General features: G+C 33.7%; 1 long non-coding RNA gene across 1 annotated transcript; it reads left to right on the top strand.

Moving 5' to 3' along the window:
• The first annotated feature begins 8369 nt into the window (after nucleotides 1-8369).
• On the top strand, nucleotides 8370-10901 carry LOC131165610 (uncharacterized). The gene is made up of 2 exons (XR_009139611.1): nucleotides 8370-8568; nucleotides 10660-10901. It is a non-coding gene; the product is annotated as an uncharacterized LOC131165610 (long non-coding RNA).
• The last annotated feature ends 7210 nt before the right edge of the window (nucleotides 10902-18111 follow it).

The following is an 18111-nucleotide window of genomic DNA, read 5'->3' as shown; positions in this document are numbered from 1 at the left end:
TATTGTTATTACCAGTTGAACCACTATTGTATATCAAAAAGTCTTGAATCCCAATTAAATGAGCATTATTAACGATATTAAATTACAAGATATGACAACCTCAATGAAATATTATAATTTCATTTTATTTTATTATGGTTGTGATTCCTAAAATACTAAACTCAAATAAAGTTTTTTTATTGGTTGTATTAATTACTAAAGTCAAATCCTCAGGACTTGAGAGTTTTGGAGTGTTTAAATAATTCACTGTCTATTATTCATAAAAAATTGAAAATTTGTTATCTACAAAATTATAGGTTTTCATTTATATTTATAGTAAAAGATACCAATTTTTCTTGAGTTTTTGTAGAAAGACATGAGTCTCCCTTGAGGTTTTAAAAATCTCAGAGATCTCCCTTGTACGCTCCTCAAGTTTGTCGAAAATACACATGCCTTCTTTAATATTTGACAAAGAGATAACCTCTTCTTTAGGGGAATAAGCGCCCCAAAAAACAAATTTTAGGAGGGGGTTGTAGGGTTCGAGTCAGTATATTTTACCTTTATATTTTAGATTTCAATACACGTCATTTATTCGTATTTAATGAATTTTAATAAAACCAAATATTTGAAAATATATATAAAATGTGTTGTACAACACACATATGATGTGTCTATTTCCATATTCAACAAATCAAAATGAATGCTTCCATAACTCCTATGACAACATTGGGACCCGCATCCATCTTGCGATAGGCTCTTTGAGCATTTATTTTATACTTTTATTATTATTTATTTTAACTCGTCAATATGTCTTCTTATTTTAATACACCACTAAAAAAAAACACTTAATTTTTTTGTCTAACAAGTGCTAAAGCATTAAGCAAACTTGCATTTAAATTTGAATCATAAATATATAGAACTTTTTTTTTTTTTTTTGGGTGAGGGGTGGGATGGGGATTGTTTTAGGAGGCTATCAACCATCTCCATTCCAATACAAAGGCTTTCAACATAAATATTTGTTGTCAATAGGTTGATTGTTCTTTAAAAATATAATAAAAATGTTTTAGTTATGTAACATCAATTTTTCTCACATCATGACTCAATGTTTTGCATGATGAGAGATTTGAAAAAAATGCTATTATTGTGTTTAGGAACATGAATTTCAGATCTTAGACTTAGATTTAGGTGGATTTAGACAAATTTTAATATAATTTTATCATAATAAAAAACAACTCCAAATTCAAAACTTGTCCAGATATAAGGTATAAATGTGATATTTGATAAAAAATTATTATTTAAACACATGTATAGATGGGTGAAACAACAGATAAGGAGGAGTGTTCTTTGTGCATATTGTTGTGCAAAGTGGTTTGAATGTCAATGTGTAGTGAAAACCAAAAATCGAATCGAAACAAGCAATGCAAGTAACCAACAATGAATATACGGAAACAAATCAATCACAAAGAAAATAAGGAAAGCAAATAATCAAAGACACAAAAATATACGTGGTTCAGCAATGTGCATACACCCACGAGAGCAAGCGGCTTATTTTCACTATCAATTTGTCAAACTTACATCAAGAATTACAAAATATAGTTTATATATCAACTTTATGCGTACATTAGACTTAGAATGTGTAACGACCCAAAAATTCCACTACTCTTATACCACTTGTAACAATATTTTCATACAACGGAAGACCTCAAACACAAATCACCAGAGTACTAATTAACCCAATATAACAATATCATATATAATATCATAATTAACACCCCTAAAATTCTAAATACATAAAAAACATAATTTAATAAAAATCTATTCTAAATAAAACCTTCTATCTAATCTACGCTTCATTGCGCTACTCTGATCACTGTTATACTTCATATGATATCTAAAAAAGAAAAATTAGATAATCATGAGTTGAGACACCTCTCAGTAAAAAAGAATAAATTATTATCAGTGTGTGGCAACATGAGTTCTGTGTAGCATAAATATATACTTTAAATAGTAAACTTTAACTAATAAATATGGTAAATTCGTCCTCACGCGTATATATATATATATATATGGAAAATACACACTGTATCATAATAAGTTTCTCTGAGTACGTAAATCATCTGATATACATATACATAACTAAATTTTTCCCTGGATGGACAATCATATAATATTATGTATAACCCCCATGATTGGGTTGTGCTTGCCTACCCAACCTGGTCCGGACCCATATCCTGCTCTCCGCAACACTTTGCGGGCCAATCTATAGTACGATTTGCCCACCTAACTTGGTCCAGACCCATATCCCAATACCAACACTCTATCTAAGAAGTGTCGTTGCATTGACGTAACATAACATAATAGTTGCGGTACTGAGCTTCCTAAACATATCTGGTCCATCGGGGTTCTTATACCATATAATATTGTCTATATACATATATAACACTAATACATGATTTTATCTCATAAAACTTGTCTGAATATTGTCACATCATATTTTTGTATAAAATCATCATTTCATAACTGATCACGACATTAAGCCGGCTAAACTGTCATAATATACTGATCACGACATTAAGTCGGCTAAACTGTCATATCATGCTAAACACAACATTAAGCCGACTAAACTGTCGTATCATAATTCCATAATATTTATAACATTTTATGAAAATCATTATCATACCGTACTTGTTATGAATAAACATAAATTATTCTAACAAGCTCATTTATGCGATAAAAATAATTATACTTATGCCACACAGATTGAGTGATAATCTATAATATAATAATCTGCCTGAGAAAAACTATATTGTTCTGCTGTAAATAATGGTATGATTAATTTCACCTATTTAATATAATCCAAACTATTCCCAAAAATATACATATAACAATAATAATTCAAAATTCCCATTTCTATATGCCAAAATACTTAGAAAAAACACATATATTATTCCCGATAATCTAATAAAATCAAATCTCTGCAGTTTCATTTAATTCAAAAAAATTTCCCAAAAATCTTATATAATCAAATTCCTGCAATTTAATTTAACTCATGCATATTTTAAAATAAAATATGGACATAAATATAATTAATTTCACATACTCAATTTAAATCGGGTATATTTTAAATAAAACAAATCGAATTAAATTCACGTGCTTCAATTTAATTGGGTAAATTTTTTAAATACCTGACATAATATATTCCCTTTACCTTAGCCTTTGAGTGGTGCCTACAACGTCCCAATGACGAATCCTGTCTGATTAAAGTGTTCATGAGTGGAGCTAGGACTTGAATATGGTGTTCATTTTTCGATTCGGTCGGGAAACAGAGGAAAAAGCTAGAGAGAGAGAGAGAGTTCGAGGAGAGAGAGAGAGAGAGCTCCATTCGTTATGGGGGGTTCCTTGAAATTGAATTTCAATTTGAAGGATCGACTGATCCTTCATGTATACATACATATATATATATATATATATAATAGTATTTTAATATTATATTATATTAATATATTAATACATTATATTAATTAATTAATAATCCTTATTAATTAATTAATTATTTATTTATTTATTTATTTAAATTTAAGTTAAGTTTTTAGGATCACACTTACTCACATATTATTTTTTGGGTTGTTACAAAATGCATCTAAAACACTTATGTAGCAAATCCCGAAGGAAAATCCTTAAAAATTCTCAATCTACTGATCTCTCAATTCAAAATTTGTGATATGCGCCAAACAAAACCATCGACAGTTTTAGCAAATCGTCAACAGTTTAATACCGAGAGTTGTTCCCCTACAGACTGAAACCGTCGACAATATCTCCCGATACCAAAATCGTCGATCATACCTTCGACCATACGGTCAACAGTTTATTCCTATAGCCCAACTTCCTCGTTTTTTGCTTCATCATGCTTTCCCAATGCATGCGTTCCACTCCATATGAGCCACATATCCAACAATCTCCACCTTGGTGAATATTCATCACTTAGAAAAAATATGAAAGCATAACCTGCTGCTCCACATGGGATAGTAGATTGGGACCATCTCCTATCTAACAACTAGAGACATAAGCCAAGTCCAAGAAATGCTTGAACTTATTTGTGGTAACATGAATTTCACCTAACTGAATACCCAACTCCTTAAGTACCGATCTTGTAAACCACAATACTTCAGTGGCAGCCTCAGCCACTGCCATGAATTTCGACTCAGTTGTTGAAAATGCAACCAGAGACTGTACCCTGGACTTCCAACAAGTAGGTATTCCTTCAATAGTAAATAGATACTCTATTGTAAACCTCTTGTCATTCAAGTCCCCTACATAGTATTCATCTATGAATCTCACAACTGACGGATCACTTTATTGCCTATTGAAACACCCCACTGCACTGGCGTAGGAGACCTTTGACATGTCCTGAACATCACCATCCATCCTTGGGTACTGAGCAGTAGATAGTTTACATTGATTCGCCAATGGTGTATCGGTGATCGGTTTTGCATTAACTATGTTAAACCTCTCCAACACCTTCTCCACAAAACCATTCTAAGATAACCACAATCTCCCTGCAGTTTTGTCCACAAAGCCACCTTAAGATAACCCTAATATCCCTACAACTTTATCCTTACGAATCTCCAACCCAAGAACCTTTATGTCAAATTCTTTTCTCAACAGAGTTTTCAACTGATTCACTGAAGTCAAAATCTTTCTAACAATTAACATGTCATCCACATAAAACAACAGAAAAATTACCCACTCGCATCATATCGCCCTTTACCCCTCTGGAAGCCCCACCAGTTCCCACATATGATTCGTATGCGAGTACTCCATCTCCTCCACCATATAACTCATCCATCTATTTTTCCCTTTTGCCGTGCATCGCAACTTGAAAAATAGTAGGACCCTTGCTGGTAGTAATGAATGCATAAGACAACAGATCATCAAACTTATAACTGGGAGGTGGTCTGATAGTGCATCTGAGCCCATTGTGATCCTGTTGATCTCTTGAACTATGACTCCTTACAATATAAACAATGTGATCTCTGCCTTGAGTCTGTAACTCCACCTGCATCACATGCTTATTGCTACAGCAGCTTTCTGGCACCTGTTCTCTTCATCTACCTGAGTACGTTGCACCATGGCTTTATTATCAAAAACCATGTCTCCACTGATCACCACCTTATTTTCTATTGGATCCCATAGCTTGAACCCCCATTTGTAATACCCTAGAAAGATGTACCGTCTAGACTTTACAACAAGTTTAAATCTCACATCACTAGAAACGTGCATGGCTAGACCTCCAAACACACTCACACCATAGTAGTCTACCGCATAACCTATCCAAACCTTTTCTGCAACTTTCCCATCTAGTGATACCCTTGGTGATCGGTTTATCGAGAAACATGTCTTACTCACTGACTTTACCAAGAAGTTCCTTGCAAACCCTACACACAACCTAATATGTTGCTTGCAAAACTCTTTAAACACCAGCGTACTCAGTTCCAATGTCTGACCTGAGGATCTTTCTCCCGGTCTGGTTTTTCACCTCAACCAAAAGTTAAACCTAGTAAACATCTCCAACCTGTGTCGCATGAAGTACCCCCATACCTTTCGTGATAAACTCACTAGGTACATATGTCCAACTCATGACGCTACCCTCACCGGTCCCCAAACATCCAAATAAATTTAGTTAAGAATACTCACTGTTTTGTGTGTGGTTGTTTTACACAAAACAGTATTACCTAACTAAGAATTTGCAGCTGCAGTTCCACTTACAACTGTGTTACCCAGTAGTGCATATATATATATATATATATATATATATATATTCCCTACTAACTTCTGTCCATTCATCTCCATTAATACAACTTTACACACTTTCATTATCCCATTTTTATACTTGTAACCATACCCGTTACAATCTAAAGTGCCTAATGAAATCACATTACTCCATAGATTCGGTACATGCCTTACATCACATAACATCCTTACCACATCATCATACATCTTAATTATGATATTCCCCATTTTGATAACTTTGCAGACAACATCGTTTCCCATAAGAACGGAAACTAGTCTTTGCTGGGTGCCATGCGATAAGAACATCCTGAGTATAGGATCCAAAAATCCATGAGGTGTTCTGAACTCGATGAAACATAAAACATATCACCATCACTACTCCACGAGTCTCATTCTTTTACTACATTCGCAGATTTTGACGAACCCTCTTGAGTTTCTACATTCTCCCTCTTCCACTTCGAACACTTTGGTTTTACGTGCCTAATTTTCCTACACTTAAAAACACCAAAAGTCATTCCTTTTCCTGGATTGCGACAGAGTTTTATTATTACTCAATCCGATTCAGAACTTGCCTCTTTCGTGATCTCGATTACCTTCAACCTCGAGCCCTTCACCTTGTAAACTCTCATCGTTGGCCTTCTTCCTCTAATGGAACCCCAACAATGCACTCGTGATATCCTCAAACTCTAGGGTTTATTTTTCCCATGTCAAAGTCGTAACTAGATTCTCATATGTAGGAGACGTACGTAGGGAATTCAACCACATCAATTCCTTTTATTCGTCCTCGAACTTCACATCAACTTGCCTCAAATCGTTGATGATTTGATTGAATACGTTAATGTGTTGATTCAGGTCTGAACCCTCTGTCATCTTAAGCCCATAAAGTCTTTGCTTAAGATACAACTTGTTCAATAAAAACTTAGACATCTACTAACTTTCAAATTTCAACTAAACTGCTGCCGGAGATTCCTCATTAATGACGTGATACATTGTGTCATCGGCCATACAAAGCTTGATAGTAGCCACAACCTTTGCTTTCAACTCCTTCTAACTCACGTCGTCTATGCATTCCGGCTGTTTTTTGTATAGAACCTTCACTATACCTTAATGCACCAACAAGTCTTTAAGCCTTCTATGCCAAAGTCCGAAGTTTCCCACTCCATCGAACTTAAACAACATTGAACTTTACCGAAGAAATCCCAGCCATTGCAACCAATAGCTATGATACCAATTTGTTGTGCAAAATGGTCTGAATGCCAATGTGCAACGGAAACCACAAATTGAATCAGAACTTGCAATGCAAGCAACCAACAATGAATATACGGAAACAAATCAAACATAAAGAGACTAAGGAAAACAAATAATCAAAGACACGATAATTTACGTGGTTTGACAATGTGCCTATGTCTACGAGAGTAAGTAGTTGATTTTCACTATTAGATTGTCAAGCTTACACCAAGGATTACAAAATATAGTTATATATCAACCTTATGCATACAAAAGACTTAGAACGCATCTAAAACACTTTTGTAGCAAATCCCGGAGGAGAATCCTCTAAAACTCCCAATCTATTGATCTCCTGATTCAAAATACATGATATGCGTTGAACGAAACCGTCGACGATTTCTTCCTACATACCAGCTTCCTTATTCTTTGCTTCACCATTGTTTCCCGGTGCATGCATTCCATTCAATATGAGCCACATATCCAACACATGTATAGTCCTTCCAATACCCAATAACATTCCATTAAATTAAATTTTGAAGTTTTAATTTATACTATTATTAAGTGGACATTTTTTTGGGTTTGAACTTTTTATTTTTCCCAAAAACTCATTGGTTTGAGCCCTCATTTTTTTGTTGAGTTTTGTCAGGATTAATTGATTGTTATTTATTATTATATATATATATATATATATTATTTTTTTTAATTTTTTTTCTCTTTAGAATTCATTTATTAAATTGTTAATTGCCTTCTTAGCCTTAGGTTGCATTTATTTTACTTGCCGACTTTTGGATAAAGTCACACTCTTATTTGGTTAAAAATTAGGATTACGGGTCTCCTAAAAATATTCAAATAGTTAAAACTTTAAACTTTCATGTTAGATCTATTGGATTGGAATCCTAAAAGGGGTAGAAATAGACATGGAATGAAAGATGTGTTATCTTGTGTTGTGTAGCTCACGCCCAATTTTGGTTTCCACCTACAAAAAAAAAAATGTATGATTATGTTTGACTTGCATAATAAAATAATGCAATAATGTTATATAAATTTGATAATGAGGTAAAAAATGTAGTGAACTAAGGCAAGTGACCATGCAAGAATTTATTTTACTTTGTAAACATGATATAGTATGAACATGCTCTCCAATAATAAAATTCGAGAACAATTATTCCTAGTGTATTACATTGGAAAATCACAAGCCTTGTCATAGTCACTTTCCTTATAATAACATTAATTATTATTGTGCTATTATACAATACTTAATTTACTCTCGTTCATTTCACTTTATAAATCAACATATTGTGCAAGTGAATTAGTGGTGTTTGGTAAAACCACTTAATAGTTTATTTAATCAAACATGGCAACATAACTCTTTTGGCAAGAGATTCGCTGTAATGTATATTGGACAATTTTATCCCTCCAAAAAGTCTATATTGACTATCTACCCAGTCGACACATAATATAAGAACTCAAACCCTAATCTTTAGATTTTTCTTGTCTGCAAAAGGAGAAGTCGCCGCGGCGCGAACAAGAACTCCTCCCTCGACGTGCTTAATTGCTTTTATATGATCATCGGTGAGTCTTCTCATCCTTAGTTTTGTTATCGTATTATACCTCTTTACTTTGTTTTGACAAATGATGAACTTTACAAAGAGTTTTATGTTTAACATACTCATCAAAAAGCTATAGAACACAATTTTTCCATGCAAATAATTGGAGAAGTCAAGATCTATAAGTATGATTCACAGTTACACTTGTTTAAATTGCATCGATGTGTTTTTTCCCTAAAAAACATACAAATCCCTTAAATTATAGGGAAGAAATTACCAAATTAAACAAAATTATTGTTAGTTATCCATTTTAAAGCCCAAAACAGCATAGACGCAAGATCTAGATTCATTGTCAAATTAAGATATTATTTTTTAATTATGCCAAATAAAAGTGCTATTTTATGTTTTATGAAGAGATACATTTTCCAACAAAGTTAAATAAAAATAATATTATGATTTATGCACTCATTTGTTATTTTTTATCAAACATTTTTGCTATTTATATATTAGAGAATTAATAAAAATAAGAAACACACCATGCGGTATCTATTGAACAAATATATAAATATCTTAATATAATTTTGCCATTTTCACGTATGAAAGAAATATGATTTTCATTTTAAGTTCTAATATTCAATAGTTTAAAATTATTCAGCAACTCTACACTAAATTTGCAATTTTATCATCTATTCACTTATGAGCCATATATATATTTTTTTACAGCACTGCAAAATTAGTTTTAAGAAAAGTTTTTATTATATTCAAATAGTGGATATCACTTATTTCATTTATTATGCATTGACCTCTCTCATACACATCATCGAATACACACCATAAATATTTAACACCACTTCTACCAAAAAAATGCATTTTGTGAAATTTCATCAAATTACTTTCCATATGTACATGAGTATTTTTACACATTAAGAAAATAAATAATAATTTTTTATATTGTAATTTTATCACAACTTAAAAAAGTGACCACAATAATTTAAGAAAAACATAATACTTAGAAAATAACGAGACAATATGGTTTATTAATGGTCTTTCTCTTTTTAAGTTAAAACATTTAAATCTTGAGTATTCAATAACCTTTCCACGGCAAGGCTAATTTGGAAAGTTAGTGACGACGAGAATCTTATTAAATATGTAACTACTTTTCTTAAATAAAAATTAGAGGATATTTCATTTGGGAATCGTAATTTGAGAAAACAACTTTTTTTTTTTTTTGTTTTTTAAATATGGTAAGTGGAAAACACAGAAAATAAAATAAAATAAATGCACTCATCATTAGTTGCACAAAGCTGCATCCTCCCGTCAGTGACACAAGCATGCCCCAAAATTGAATAAGAGAGCGAGGGGAAGGGAAGAAGAGGGAAGAGCAAAAGGCGGCAAACTAATCCAAATAAAAGACGGCTAAAACAGGAAACCTCTTCAGAAACGGCAGTCTCTTAAATGCGCACTCTTCACTCCTCCGAACTTTCTCTTCTCTCTCTCTCTTCGCACTCCATTGCCTTTTCTGCTACCATGGCAGAAATCCATTTCTCTCTCCCTCTCTTCCTCTCCTCTCTCATGAACTCTGCTTCCACTCCATTTGAAAACAGGTATGCTCTTCATTGGAATTCTGCGATTGATCAAAATATCGTAATCTTTAAACCCTAGTTCATTGTCGCCGCTTTTTGAATTTGTTAGAATTAGCTACGCTTTGTTTTGTTCGCATGGAAATAGAAGAACTAGAAATGGAATTTTGAAATTTCTTCCCTCGCATTTGGTCTGATTTCGAAAAGGAAAAAAAAAAAGAAAAAAAAAAGGAAATTAATACCAGGTAAACTTGTTTGTGTCGGAAAGTTGTTTCGGAAAATCAGCTTAGGGTTCTGAATCTCTCGGGGTCCAAATGGAGGGGTGAGGATTTCTTTTGATGATCGGTTGGTTGCATGGTACCGTGAGGCAGTCAGTTGAAATGTCCGGAACAAGCTTTGGCTATTTTTTATTTTTATTTTTTAAAATACTTTTATTAGATTCTATGGTTTCAAAGAAAATCACGTGATTGTTCTGAGTTTTGTTCAAGTGTACAGGCTGGGTTTGATGTATTCTGTTTTTGATGTTGATATTGTAGGGGGAGGAGGAATACACGCGACTTTCTACTGGATTTGCAGACCGGGGTCAGGGCATTGAGTTTGCAACTGTGGCTCGAGCTTGCAAGTGCTATTTCTATTTTTGTTTTTTGAAATCAAGCATTCTGTATGTATTAAACGAAGCTTCTCTAAGGAAGATTCTATATTCTATGACGGTTAGTTTAATTGCAGCATACCTGATTACCTACTTAGAATAATAAAAACGTTTATCATGTTAGTTTGATATGCTTTATCTGATCAACTACTATTTATAAATCCAGTCCTTATATGAGTTTAAGCACGTGCTTATCCTTGCTATTAAAATAAATTTCTGATTTTGGCATATTTTCTATGACCAATGAGGCTTAAATAAGTTGGCTTGAACTTAGAATTATTGGAAGGTCTCTTGCTTACGTTGTGTTCACTGTTGGCCAATAAACTAAAGTGGAAGCAATGAAATTAAGGTTTCATTAACTTGATATCATCGAAATTGTCCTTGAAATTTTGTATTTAATTTGTGTTGTATGCTTTTATGCTGTTTATTTTTCATCAAAGATTGCAATATTTAGTATCAGAGCATCAACCAAGGTGGTCAACCCATGCTTTTGCTGTCAATGTTCATCTATCTGTGTTAACCAATGTGTCACATAGCTGGTCTTTAATGTTGCAAGTCCATCAACAATATTCAATGAAGTATTCTGTCTTCTATAAATGCTAGTACCATTTGGATAAGCCAGCAGGAGAAGCTACTCAATAACAGTGCTCTGGCATAGGATAATTGGAGTCTGGATTTGTTAATGTGCATATGTTATATGCATTGTTGTTACTCATATAGGTTTGCATACAAAATAATTGCCTTTCTCGAGGGGCTAGTTGTCTTTGCATTTTCATGCACATGCTTCTAGCTTTTATGGATGTCCTGTTTTCTGTTCAAACACCGGCATTAACTTTAGAATTTGAAGAAATATTAGGTCTGCAGGAGTAGAAATAACTTTCTTGGTTTGCTTTGATTCATCTATGTTGTTTAGGATGCACAAATTATTTTTTGAGTTGGTTGGGCTTAAGTGGGATTTAAATTATATTGATGCAGTAGATCAGTTGTACTTTTTGTGAGATCGGTTTGTATGTTTTTGAGTCACTGCTTTCATTGGTTAGGTTAACTGAAGTTTGATGAACTTGCCAATCTGCTTGGTTTGCTTTGATTCAATCAATATCCAAAAGGTGGTTATCAAGGTTATTGGTTGGTCAAAGCCTTGATAGTGGGAGTCAAGCCAGGGCCATGGATTTCTACATGTTTGTGAAAAACACTTGGCCACTAATGAATTATATTAAGCCACACTTTTTTTTTTTTTTTTCCCAGCTTATATTCTGAATTTTATCATGGTCAAGATGACTAATTTATTTTAGTGCTAAATGAACGACTTTGAAGGAGAAACATGAGAAATTGCTGGAGTTGGTGCCTATCGACGATGAGAAGAATCAAAGATATTTTAATTTTCCACTTCAGTGAGTTATGAGATTTTATTTGATGAAGATAAAGCAAGTGCATTTAGAAGTTGCCTAAGTTGTGATTGACGATAATGATGCCACGTTTAATGGAGATATGTTTGGTACATTGGTTTGTTTTCTTGGGGAGATTGCTATTGTCCTCACATGAAAAATGGAAGGCCAACAAAAGACATAAAATTGATGATTTGGTTCATGATTGTATTCGAGGTTTTTAAAAGTATTCTTTAGGTTTATTCTTTTCATGTTCTAATGAAATTTTTGTTATCTAAAAAAAGTATTCTTAAGGTTTGGGTTGGGCTGAAGTATTTTGATTTTGCATAAAATATGAATATGAATGTGTGTATGTGTGTGTGAGAGAGAGTTGAGTTGGGGGGGGGGGGGATGGGGGCCTTCATGAGAAACAATGAGAGGGAAATAACTGCTGATTTGTGGTGATGAAATGTATAACTTCTACCAATCTTTCCATTTTCCAACCCATGTTGATCCATTTGTTTGTAGAGCTCGTCGCCTCACTAGCCAACCTTGACCCTGTTACTTTTTTTGTATGTTATTGTTATAAATTTATTTTCTATTTACTTATCTTTCACTATTTAGAATAGTATTTCATTCAATCAATCAATAACAAGCCTTAAGTCCCATTAGGTGGGATTGGCTACATGAATCTTTCTCTACCAATTTACCCGATCGAGAATATTTTCTTCTACTAGATTAAGAGTTATTAAATCATTCCTCACTACCTCATTCCAAGTTATTTTAGGTCTTTTTTCATGCTAGAAAATTTGGTAAATGCATATTTTAAATATACGTTAATTTGGAAAATGCATATTTTTAATGCCTCGAGGCTTATGTTTTTCTTTATAATTAAATGTTGAACTAAATAGCTCCACCTTCAGAGTAATAATATTTAATAGTATAGTCATGAGACAAGGGCATAGACATGGGGCAAATATATATGATACAATAAATGCACTAGAATACAAATTTATGCTCTAAATGTATTTAAAATGTATTATTTTCCACATAGTATACCTGTGAGGAAGAGTGACTTAGTTACTGTGGGGGGCAGTAGAAGGGTAGGGGTAGACCTAAAATAACTTGGGAGGAAATAGTGAGTAAGAATTTAATATCCTTAAATCTATCAAAAGATATGGTCCATGATCGCATAAATTGGCGAAAAAGGATTCGTATAGCCGACCCCACTTAGTGGGACTAAGGCTTGATTTTGTTGTTGTTTATGACTAGTCATCGCGTTTTCAATCCTAAATTGCCTCATGAACAATCCTAAATTGTTATAATAATGAAAGAAGCTGCTTGTAATAAATATTCATATTATAAACAACAACAACAAAAGCCTTAAGTCCCGTTAGGTGGAGTAAGCTATGTGAATATTATATATTTTTTTTCCAATTTACACGATCTTGGAAAATTTCGTCCAACAATTTGAAGGCCGTTAAATCCTTATTATCTCATTCCAAGTTATTTTAGGTTTACTTTTATCCTTTGTACTGCCGCTAATAGTAACTAGCTCGCACCTTCTTGTTGGTGCACTAATTGGCCCTACATTTCATGTGCCCAAAGGCCCAAGCCATCTTAGCCACTCCATTCTCTTATTTTATATGGGTGCTATTGCCTTGCTTACCATGAATATGTTCATTCCTTAATTAATCTTCTAACATTCTACCACTCATCTAGCTTAGCATATTCAGTTGATTGCTTTTACTTTTTGGCAGTTGCTTCCTTATCTATATTAAATATAATAAATGATATTATCAAAATAATGAAAATCCATTATCGAAAAAGTGAAAAATAAAAAAGTTTCCCCGTATTTGATGGTGTTTTACCTTCTACCCTTCATTTTATCGAGCTTACTCCCAATCTTTGAGAACTACGCCTTCATTACTGTCAATAATATCAATAAAAAAAAAATAAAAATGCCCATATAAATTATATTCTTCTTAAATGCATCAGAATGTGTTATAGGCATATAAAAAAAGTGTCCAAGTTTTGTAAAAGATTAACTTATTTTAAACATATCAGATTGTGTCAGGCATATCTAGAGTATGCCCAGTTTTCTAAAAGTCTATTTGGAATTTCAAGATATTCTTATTTTAGAAAATGGTGTAGTAGATCATTATGGCTAGTTAGTGGGTTGAGTGTGTTTAGCTTCATTATTTTTAGCACAATGAAGAGGTTTTGATGGCCTTCTAGAAAATCTGGTTGGTCATGCAATGCTATGCTGTAAGCATTGTGGTGTCTTAAAGGTTGGTGGGTAGATGTTCATAGTGAATCGAGGATGGTGATTTGGGGGAGTTTGGGACTGTGCTGGTGGTCAGTTGTGAATTGGGTAGGTTTAGGAAACTTAATGTGAAGGATCAGGTTTTGGGAGGCACCTTTGTGGTTTGCTGTGGTTAGTGCCCCCTGGTTATGCATTTCAAAATTTTGATTTGTTCTCTGTTTTGAGGAAGGGATTGAAGATAAAATCCAAGGCAATAATATTTAAGTTGGGTTTCAATGCTTTCGCGCCGTATTTTAACCTTGCTAAGTAAAGTCCTTAATATATAATTTATTACTTTCATATTGGAAAGAAACATTTGGTTTTTGGTAGATTGTATTTATTAATCCGTTTCACTTAATTATAAGCAGTGTTTTAAAAGGCGTTCGTAAGGCGCACCTTGAGGCATTTTCAGCATAAAACACCCTAAGGCATAACTGGAAAGGCGTAAAGCCTCAAATGCATAAGCCTCAGGGAATAAGGCGTATGCCTCGGTGAGAAAAACTCGCCTTTCACGCCCCATTTGGAAAGGCATATGCCTTTTGGGAGCACCTGCTTTAGAATATAAAAAAGAATAAATAGATAAACGCAGCCTGATAGGAGCGGCACAACCCCCTTTCTCTCGACGAATCTTTTTCCCTCCAAACTTCTGTATCACTCCGACGATTCCTCCAGCACCTCGTTTCTCTCCGATGATTCGACGGTTGCTTCCAATGATTCCTCCAAGCTCCTCGTCTCTCTCTGACGAGTTGATGTTCCCTTCCAAACTCTGATCTGCCTCCGACAACTCCTTCTCACGTATCCTTTCACTTCAACGAACCCTTTGGAGCTGTCGTCTCCATATGGGGGCTACAACAGCCGCTAGAGAGTTGTGTCGGGTTTTGCTGGTGGATAGGAATGCGTTGAAGATGGGATGGAGTGGGCTGACTGAGGTGTTTGATTATTATTTTGGACTTGGGCCAGATTTTGGGTTGTAAAAGATTTGAGATAGGATCACATTATCTGTATACCCAATTTCCAAATATTTTTAAGCTGTGAATAGCATAATGTACTGAAGGCCCATGCCTCTGCTCAAAAAATTTCAAATAAAAGACAGGGATGTCTTGGTGAGCTTCAGAAGGCTTTTGAAGGCCATGCAACTGCAAAGATGAGTTTGTGAGGACCACTATCATCCACTTGAGGATTCAACTTGTAGCAGGGTTCATGTAACAAATCTGAGGATGTGCACATGGAGAAGTGAATTTGCATGGAAGGGTCAAGTGGGTCAATTGGGTTTGTTAAATCTCTTTTGATTGGTCAATTCGAAGGGGAAAGAGATGTGGGTGTAGTACCGATGATGCGTCTAGAGAAGTCCCTTTGGAGTTTGTTGGTGGTAGGAACTCTTGGGTGGAGCAGAATCATCCATTTTCTGGTGATCTGGGTGCACTTCGAGTTTGTCAGGGCTTGCATACAGTGGCAGATTGTAAGTCCGGAGCTGTTATGAAAGACTAACTGCTGGTAAGCTATGTAAGAAGATCAATTCTGCTAAGATGTATACTTTTAAGATGGCGGGGCACGAGGGATTAAAGAAGGAACTTTCTTTTGTTGATAATAGAACAACTTTTGATGTGTGGCAAGTAGGTTTAAAACGAAATAGAGATGGAAATATTATATTGAGGAAGGGAAGCATTATCTGAAGATAGATTTGGATAAGGACAAAGAAGCAAATCATATTAAGTAGAAAAAGAAATGGAATGATGTACCAGTGATGAGAGTAAGTTTGACTCTGATTTTGTTGTGGAGTTTTATATTGTGATGAGGTTTGTGAACAATTTGGTTATGTTCCTGAATCTTCTGATTTACTGGAGGATACTTATTATGTTCCGACAGCGTGTTTCACTTTTTGAGAATGGATTGGGTAGAAAGTTGCTGATGAGTTATCAGTGAAGGGATGGAATTTCGCCCAAACCTATGTGGAAGATTAGTGGAAGAATATACAAGCTCTATTGCTGACAGATAACCTTACTGGAGGTGAAGTTTGTGTGGATGGTGGTAAAGGCAATGGTAAAAGAGGGGATCTTATTTAGAAAGTGCTTTTTTGTTTGTTTGTTTTTTTCCCCTTTTTTTTTGCTTGGAATTAGTAATATGTCAGGAGAAATTGATACAAGAAGCCGTGGATACACTTCTTGATAATGGAATTCGCGGACAACCAATGAGAATGAGGGACTGTCATAATAAAGTTTATAACTTAGTTTCAGATGTAATTGAAGGCAAAGAGGGAAGATTTCATGAGACTTTACTTGGCAAACGGGTCGATTATTGGGGGCTTTCCGTCATTGTCGTAGGCCCTTCACTTTCATATTGAGGATTTCTTGTCCTTTCTTGTGTTGAATTCTTTCTGAATATATTTTTCTTTTTCACTATTTTAAAAAAGTGTTGTTGCTAAGGTCTATCTAGGGCTTTTAAATAAAAAAAGAATGTTTTGGGTGCTATAGGTAATAAAAATGCCATTATAAGCTATATTTAATAAATTTTCCTTAATTGCATCTATCATCCAAATGTATTCTTATATGTTAAGGCATAAACATGTGACATTTGCATATCTGCCATCTGTTAAAAAACCTTCACAAGTTCTATTATATTTAATAAATTGTCTTTATCTACACGGGGTTATTCAAAATGTGATCACTAATTATGGGATGTTTATAGAATTCTCAAAACCCCCTTGTTTATAATTGGGTAGGTGAGTGCAAACTGCAATCCAACAAAAAAAAAAAAAAAGGAAAAAGAAAAAAAATGCAACTCAGTCTGAGTTGGATTGACAACTTGGAAAAAAATAATGTAATTTTGAAAAATTGCGATTATACAAAATATGCAGTATTGAACAACATATATTTAGATAATTAGCATTTTTTTTTACATTTAAAAAATACAATTACTATAGTAATATCTAACTATAGTAATGGACAATTTTAGCAAGAAGATAACTTTAGCTTTTTTCTTATTGGGTGTCCAAACATTTCTCCAAGTTCAAAGGTTTCTTTGTTTATGAACATTTTCCCAATATTATAGCCCATATTATTATTGCTTTAGAAAATTCTATTACCTAGTGTTTGGAATTGACCCCACCTAGTGGTACTTATGGTTTGGTTTGTTGCTGTACATGGCGTTTGAGAGCTTGGAGTTTGGACCTTGGGTTTGGATTTCTGTGGATTTGGACAACACATGGTACAAAATTATATTGAGTTTCATGCAAATCCAAGGCCTGAAATCATGCTCCCAAAACAGAACCTTAAAGTATTTCATTCCTTTTATTCTACTTTTTTCATGATTTTAATATTAAAGCAACAAGTAGGCACCAAAACAAAAACATCTTTTCTTTATTGGGAGTTCAAACATTTCTTTAAGTTCAAATGTTTGTTTTTTTTATCAATATATTCTCAATATTATAGTTTATATTATTATTGCTTTAAAAATTCTATTTAGCTATTTTATTTTTAATTTTATTTTCTTTCCTTGATGTTAAAAATAAATAAAGAAATAAGTAGGCAAGGAGGCAATAACACGAAAGACAAAATGACTTGCGTCATTAAACTTCATGATTAGCTTTGTTCATGTGTATGTGCTTGTGCGTGTATGTGCACATTGAAGTGGTAGATTTTAATGTTGCATATATATGCGTTGTGAGCATATT

This window comes from Malania oleifera, chromosome 10 (genome assembly GCF_029873635.1).
Source record: "Malania oleifera isolate guangnan ecotype guangnan chromosome 10, ASM2987363v1, whole genome shotgun sequence".
Classification (NCBI taxonomy): Eukaryota; Viridiplantae; Streptophyta; class Magnoliopsida; order Santalales; family Ximeniaceae; genus Malania; species Malania oleifera.
Note: the sequence above shows the minus strand (reverse complement) of the source record. Positions and strands in the feature narration are given on the sequence as shown.